The 8,500-nt window shown below is 34.8% G+C and overlaps 1 pseudogene; it reads left to right on the top strand.

Annotated features, from left to right (window-relative positions):
• Positions 1–4,754: 4,754 nt before the first annotated feature.
• Positions 4,755–4,854, top strand: LOC141568046 (U6 spliceosomal RNA; annotated as a pseudogene).
• The last annotated feature ends 3,646 nt before the right edge of the window (positions 4,855–8,500 follow it).

Raw genomic sequence — 8,500 nt, 5'->3', positions numbered from 1 at the left:
AGGGCACATCCAATACAATATTAAGTTGGGACAAGCTGTTCTGATCTTAGGAGCCTAAACTAGAATTTAAAATGACCTTGTCAAATTAGAGACCTCATGTATAAAAAAACAGTATGAAATTTAATAGCGACAAGTATAGGGTGGTACACGGGGGAAAACAACTAAGGATGCACTCAATAAGCACAGCTGTGACTCTAAGTAATTCTGAAAAAAAAATATGCATCTGTAGGGGAGAAAAACTGGAAATTAATCAGCATTAAACTATTGTTAATTTTTAAGAGCTGATATAACACTTAGATACACAGTATTATGAGCTATCATAGAAAAGCAGAGAAGTGATCTTTTGGCTTTGTAAAATCTGAAGATTATCCTCTTCTAAAGTTTGCCAGTGGTGATAACGTTATTACTGTAATATGTTTATTTGTTCTGTAACTATTTGTTAAGACCCGACTGTGTAGATTGTGAAGGCTACAGATTGTCATTTGACACTTCATCCTAATTATCCTAGTTATCGTAGGTAACGCAATAACATTCTTGTCAAGGTAAGTATGTCCTGTATTACATTCTGTAATTTTGTTTATTCTGTAGTGGACATCTGTTACATTTTGTCTGTCCATAGTCTCCTTCATTTTACGATTCATCCTCTTCCCATGTGGTGGAATAGTTTAATTAGTCATCCATGCCTTCACTGTCACTGGCCAATCAGGCAGAGTGAGAGACTGAAGGATGGGCATGTAATCAAAGATGGGCTTTTTCTATGTCATTGCAGGACTGTTGTTAGGATTATGAAGAAACTGCGCTTTTCTTTTCTCCTTATCCTCAATATAATTATGGGGAAGCCTAAATATTTATTGACCCTCTTGGCTTCTCTATGTGGAGAACAAGAATAAGATTTAACTAAAGAAAATAAGAGTTGAGTGTTGGATGAAAGAAGACATAATCCTGATAATATCAGTTAAGCCCTTGGATAAAAGTGGGCTGAAGTAACCCCCTACCACGGACTTTCAAGTTAGATTAACTAATAGTTTTTTTGTTTTTTTTTTGTGTTTGTTTTTTGCTTAAGCTAAGGTTATTAGGATTTATGTCACTTGTAGCCATAGAGTTTAGACGACTACCTATTCATCCTTGGCTATCTTAACAGAACCATAGTGTAAGATAATATTCTAGGTAACAAGGTTCCCCTCCCACCACCACCACCACCACCAAGAGAATGGAAGATTTTGATATCAATTTTATGAGAAGGACACAGATCTAGCAAAATAAACAAAATATATTAGGCAGGACATTGGTACGTCTGAGAGGTAAATCTTATTTCCTATGAGTTTTAAAGTCTGCAATTTAGACCTAGAATTTTGAAAATATCATGGTATTGAAGATAAATGCCAATATGATACTTATCAAATGAAAGCATGATGGTTCATTTTATGTGTCGTTTTGCCTGGGACACAGGGTGCTCAGATAGTTAAATATTATTTCTGGGTGTGTCTGGAAGGGTGTTTCTGGATGAAATTAACAATTTAATCAGCAGATTGAATAATTCAAATTGCCCTCTGATGATTAATTTTAGATGTCAACTTGACAGGCTGAGGGATGCCCAGATTAAACATTGCATCTGGGTGTGTCTATGAGGGTGTTTCTGGATAAGATTAGCATTTGAATCTGTAGACTCAGTAAAGCAGATTGCCCTCTCCAATGTGGGCAGGCATCATCCAATCCCTGAAGAGCCTGAATAGAACAAAAGGCAGAGGAAAAAAATAATACTTCCCCTTTTTGCCTGCCTGCCTTTATGAGGTGGGACATCATTCTTCTCCTGCTCTTAACCAGGGATATATACCATCAGCTCCCCAGTGCCCAGCCCTTCATTTAGATTTGGACTGGAATTATATCACTGGTTTCTGAGGTCATCTCCAGCTTGTAGACAGCTTATCATAGGACTGCTCAGCCTCCATAACCGCATTAGTCAATTCCTCATAATCTTTCTCTCTCTCTCTCTCTCTCTCTCTCTCTCTCTCTCTCTCAGTTCTTCATAGTTATTTATCTAATCTATTGAGTTACCACCACAGCTCCTTTTATTTGGTCAATGTAGATAAAAAACTGGGTCCGTCGTTATTTTCTGTATTGTCAGTCTGGCCAGGCTCATTCCATATTAGAACTCTGTAATATCCCTAACAGAAATGATATTACATACTAGTACAAATTTAAAAAAAAATGAAAACAAGGAATACAAAGACAGCTAAAAAACAGTAATGTACACTTTAATAGGTGACTATAGTTATTTCTAGCTATTTATTTCAAACTACTTGCTGTTGAAAAAAAATCAGGAACAGTAAACAGCGGTCAACAGTGATTATATATGGGGAGTGTGATCACTCAAGTATTTTCACTGGGTGTCTCTTTTCTTTACCCCTGCATAGTTCGCACTTTACCAACTCATATGTATGTCTTTTGTAAATAAAAATCTAAGTGGAATATATTTTTTTTATAAGAGCTGAATTTTTAGTTTGGTGGTTCCACTTAAGAATACTTAGACTTATTTAGTAAGGAAAATGATGCCCTAGAAAAGACACAAAGGCAAGATAAGTGAATCTGTATTTATACAAGTTAAACTAGAGGACAGTCAGCTTTAGATTTAGATCCATTACTTCACTAAATATATATTGACTGATTACTATGTGTCAGCCATTTTCTAGTTGCCAAAAATCCAGCTGACAAGCCAAGTCCCAGCATTCTTGCATCTTGCATTCTAGTTGTGGAGAAAACCTATACACAAGTCAATACATGAATTAAATAATGTAAGTTCAGGTTTACAAAGAACATGATGAAAAATAAAACAAGGTAGATGACTAGAAGGGTGAGGGGTAAAGGGGCAGAAAATCATCAGTAAATGACTCTGAGAACATCACATTTGAGTAGACTGCTTGCTAAATTGAAGTAAGAAAATTATTTACATGATGAAATGAGAGTGTTCGATGTAAGAAAACTCCACATAGAAAAACCATGTGGCAGGTATGAAATTGACTTGAATGAATGTAGAGTCACTTCTTGAGAGCGTTGTTTGTTTGTTTCATTTTAATTTTTTAAAGCCCATTTCCAATATCATTGTCTGAGAGTTGAGTGTCATCTCCAGGATATTTCCATTTATCTTCGGCCATTTGCAAATCTATTATTTTACATATCAGCTGCTGTTAAACATTAGGATAATATGATCTTCTGTGAAATAGGGTAAATGTTTGCTTGATTGGAGGGCAATGGGGAAAAATGAATTATTGCTCTTGATGAATTTCAGAAAGTGTGTGATGGCCACATATCTTACATCATTTAGATTCAATCATTGTAGAGATACAAGTTACACTACATAACATCACAAGAGCAGTTCACTGTATATATTGTGATTGCATCTTTTCAAATGAGAGAATGTATAGATGTTGGTAATATTGCCAGTCAGTTTATTTATGTAAAACTGCAGAAACAGCTCATCTTGAGATTGTTACTTTCTAAATATCTGTGATTTTTTTTCAATACTTTTATGTACTATCATCAATATAATTTGAAATTCTAGCAATAAAGCATTTGGGGCAGGGTGGGTAAAATAATAAGTCTTACTGCTGATGGAGGATATTGAATGTTTTATAAATAGTAACATGCTAAGTTAAAAATGCATTTGAAAGCAGTTAATATTGCTATTACCATCATACAGAGGTAATACTATATGCTATGTGTTATACTATAGGAAGTATATACTATACCCAAGGATTCTTCACCTCTCTGCAACATAAGCAGCTTACCTCATATTTAAAATGCTGGCAAGCACAGATAATGACAATCAATGCTTCCAGTATTCAATAAGCTAATTTTCTTCCACACTGGTCTACATTTTCACCAGGCCATGAAATTTCTTTTTCTAGGTCAATTTACTGCAAGAGTCAATTTACTATGAGAGTCAATTTAGCATGGATTTTTAGATTTTTAGTTCTGGGGATCTGTAATGACTGTATATTTAAAGTATTTAGATATTTCACTTAAATTTAATATTTTATAAGATAAATATAAACAGTCTAACTAATGTGAAATCTCAAGGAATATATGCCTAGTGATAAAAAGCGACACTTAATAATTTCCCATTCTCATTTCAATAATTTTTCCACAATTAAAACTGTTTTTTGTTGTTTTTCATCCTTAATGAGGTATAATTGACAAATTAAATTGAAATATATTTAAAGTTTACATTGTGATAATTTTATATATATATATATATATATATATATATATATATATATATCCATTGAGAAAGGATTCCTACTCATCTAGTTATCACATTCATCACCTTTAAACTGTTGACAAATTACTTTGCTCTTTGTAGAATAAAAAATACATAAACATAACAATCATGATAAATCCCAATTCTCTCATACTGGTGTAGAAACAGTCATAAAGTACAAACTATGTGTAGCCTCCTCTGTAAAATCTGTCTTAAAACAATTATAATATCTGTGATACCATTGTGGGAGGAGGAGGCTGTCATTTTCTTCTGTGACTGTACAAGCAAAGAGAACCATCGCGTCCATGGCAGGGAAAAGTATGTGCTATTTTTACATAATTTTTGAAATGAGTATTGAATGAATGACTTGCATTTAAAGCCTTGATTTCTCTACATTTTAAAGTTTATTTCAAAACACGAAATTAAATATTTAAAAAAATATGTTTGCCATGAAGTGAAGGTGACTTATGAGGCTTAATGATAAAGTAAATCTCCTGTGCTCGCTTCAGCAGCACATGGACTAATTTTGGAAAGATTCAGAGAAGATTAGCATGGCCCCTACACAAGGAATTTGCAAGGATGACATGCACATTCATCCTTGATGTTCCATAGTTTTCAGCAGGGGAACTGAATTGGAAGGCAGAGGGCAAGGAAGGAACTAGGACCAAGATTGAATCTGAGAAGTGTGGAGAGGGGGTATGGTGAGAAAATAAAGGTATCTATTACATACGTAGGTCAATGCATTTTCAATGAAAGTTTACTCTTCCACACATCATACAACTGAGATTTTATTAAAGAGCCTGGAAAAAACCTCCTCTGAACCATTGATAATGCTTAGTTCTTAGAAATGAAATTAGATGAGGGACAAAAGGACTTTAACGTTATGTACCTTTTAGGCAAGGGAGGAGTGAGGCAGGGAGATAAAGGTAATTTTTAACTTCTTTTTAATATTTTCTATGTTTACCAAATTTCCTTTATAAACAAGCATGGAGTTGGAAATCAAAGTTGAGATTTAGTAAAATGTTAAAATAAAAGAAAAATAAAATTCCCCGAACAGGTTCAATGTTTTAGACTGTTGCATGTAGGGATGCATGGATAGATGCCATCTTTTGGCAATTTCTGAAATTCATTGTCTGATGGTTCATAAAGGTAATTTATAGATTTACTGAGACACTGATAATATGAGTTCTGACAATTAAGTTTGTGAACTCATCCTAGAAAACGGGCTACATAATTCATTGCTGAATATCACTATGTACTCCCCTTTGAAAGCTATGCACCTATGCCAGCGCCTAGTGCACCCTTCAAAGCAATTTTGGGACTCTTTCTGGAATGGCCATCAGAGCTGTCGTTGTATTACCCTTGAGATCCGGAATGTCATCAAAATGTCTTCCTTTTAATATTTCCTTTATCTTTGGCTAAAGAAAGAAGTCATTGGGGGCCAGATCAGGTGACTAGGGAGGGCGTTCCAATACAGTTATTTATTTACTGGCTAAAAACACCCTCACAGACAGTGCCCTGTGAACTGGTGCATTGTCATGATGCAAGAGCCATGAACTATTGGCAAAAAGTTCAGATCATTTTCATCTTTTTAACACAGCTTTTTCAGCACTTCCAAATAGTAAACTTGGTTAACTGTCTAGTTGGCACAAATTCATAATGAATAATCCCTCTGATATATAAAAAAGTTAGCAACATAATTTTGACTCTTGATTTGGACTGATGGAACTTGTTTGATTGTGGAGAATTGGCTGACTACCTTTGTGCACTTTGATACTTTGTTTCAGGGTCATGTTGGTACAAATTCATAATGAATAATCCTTCTGATATCAAAAAAGGTTATCAACATCATTGTAACAATTTTGCGAACTTAATTGTCAGAACTCATATATGTGAACAATAATAACACTAAATTATGAACTGAAAATATTTAAATATATTTAATTGCATTGTAATAAATGTTTTAGTTTTAGAAATGAATTTATTCATGCAATCACAGCTCTGTATAACATTTTGACTATAGTCACACTTTAAAATATTGAAACATTTTAAAACCATGGAAAATTTGATGTGTATTTTAAATGAATTGATTAATAGCATCTAAAAATATACTATTTAGGAAATAGAGTGTTATCTATTCTTTTTCCTTGAGGATGACAGTATTCACCCAAATGCCCAGAGCTCACAATTTGAGTGTTTTTCTCCCAGGACTGGAATAAATGCAAACTCTCTTCTAGTCCCCTGGATGTGTGGGCTAAAGAGGGAAATCACAGGAAAGTTTGTGACTCTCATCACAATCAAACTTGCTACCATTTTAAACTATGTAATTACATTAATTGATTTGTTCCATAGTTTACAAAAACAGTTATTTTTGTTGTTGTTGTGATAACAAGGAGTCTCCTGGGGTTCCTGAAATTGGTAATTTAACAAAAATCCTTTGGGCTTTTTAGTCTCCTCCATTTCATAGAACACCCACCGAAGTGCTCCGTGAGGTTGAATGTTCAATAACGCAGTGTTAAAGACGAGTGATTCTTATGTTTTGTATACATATACATGGCCTTGGAATCTTGTTGTAATGAAGAATCTGATTCTGTAGGTATGGGGTAGGGCCTGAGATTCTATAGCTCTAACAGGTTCCCAGGGGATGGTGACACTGGTTTGGAACATGTGCTGTTTGTCAAACCTATAGACTATTCCAGTGTAGAAATCCTAATTGCTCTGGTAGTTAACAACAAGAACAAAAGCATGATTTGCTTCTGAACATTGATCACAAATGCTGAGATACCCATGTTCAGTTGGGGTATTTTCTTGAATATAACAATCTTAGAGTAATGATTTTTATTTTATTGTATTATTATTATTATTATTTTAGCTCAGTGAGACTAGAAATCATCAGATGCAGCTCCCTCATAATATAGTTGAGGAAACTGAGGATCGGGAAAACTGAGGATCGGGAAAGTTGGATATGTGCCCAGGGTCACAGAGTTTGCAGCAGAATGTGCACTAGAACCCAGGAACCTTGACTACTGTTTCAATAAAGAAACCCTGACTTTTGTGGCATTTCCATTTATTGTATTCTTCCTGACACAAAGCCTAAGCGTGAGTCAATAATAATTAGAATTTCACCTTTTGATTCTCACAATAGTTTAAATGATAGCAGTATCTTTGCACTTACTGACTTCCCTAACAACTAAAACTCAGAGTAGGCAACTATCTCCTACAATTACAAAAGTATCCATATATCCTCTTTCTCCTAGAACTTGCCATTTTATTATGGACAGTTTATTTCTTAATTTTGAGAACTTAGGGAGAAAGGTGGACAAAGAAATGAATGGGTCATTAGTTAAAAGGCAAGGGTTGAATTTGTAAAAGGTTGTGGCAAAACAAGCAACAAATGGGAAAGAGCGAAGGCCATCAATATTGATCTTGACTCTCATCTTTCTTTCTTCTTGCTTGCAGGATTCTATTGTGTAGTTTCTCAAGCAAAGCAGACTATTTATGGTGTGACTGATTTAACACTACTGAACTAGTCCATCATCTGCTAATTTGGTCCAATTAAAAACTGGTCATAGGGAAAGCCTGGGAATTAAGCTAATTTGGAAATACAACTTCTGATTAATTTATGTCCTGCTCATTTATATCTCCTCTTCTAAAAAACACTTTTCAGGGTGCTGATTTATAGAGGTGGTTCTTTCCAGATTCCTGAGTTCCTTTTGATGACCACCTTTGTCTCAGTCCCTGAAGAAAGTACAGTAATACTTTTTCTTTCTTCCTTAAGGCTATTGTTAAAATATTTATAGGGGATTGCCTACGATTTCCTGCTATCCTGAATTGGAAAAATCCCACTAAACAGCTAGAGACACCATTTATAAAGCACTTACACATTGCGTGGCGGTGTACTAACATGTTTGCGTTCTCAACTAATCCTTACAACTCTAAGAGTTAAGTACTATTATTATCCCTGCTTTGCAGTTGAGCAGGCTTCATATTTAAACCTTCAAGTAAAACCATCAAACATTTTAAAGCAAGAAGAGACTGCTATGGGACCTGAACCAGGTTCTTCCTGTGCCCAGTAACGACTGATACTGTCACCCACTAGGCTTTAATGAGATTATGCCTAGAATAAGTCAAAATTCTGGAGAGCAACAAAAACAAAAAATAATTTCCTCCGCCCTTAACTTTTTCCTCCCCTGCCACACAAGTTCTTGTAGGCAGGTAGGTGTTCTGCTCCCTATACTTAGC

Source organism: Rhinolophus sinicus, linkage group LG01 (genome assembly GCF_036562045.2).
Source record: "Rhinolophus sinicus isolate RSC01 linkage group LG01, ASM3656204v1, whole genome shotgun sequence".
Classification (NCBI taxonomy): domain Eukaryota; kingdom Metazoa; phylum Chordata; class Mammalia; order Chiroptera; family Rhinolophidae; genus Rhinolophus; species Rhinolophus sinicus.
Note: the sequence above shows the minus strand (reverse complement) of the source record. Positions and strands in the feature narration are given on the sequence as shown.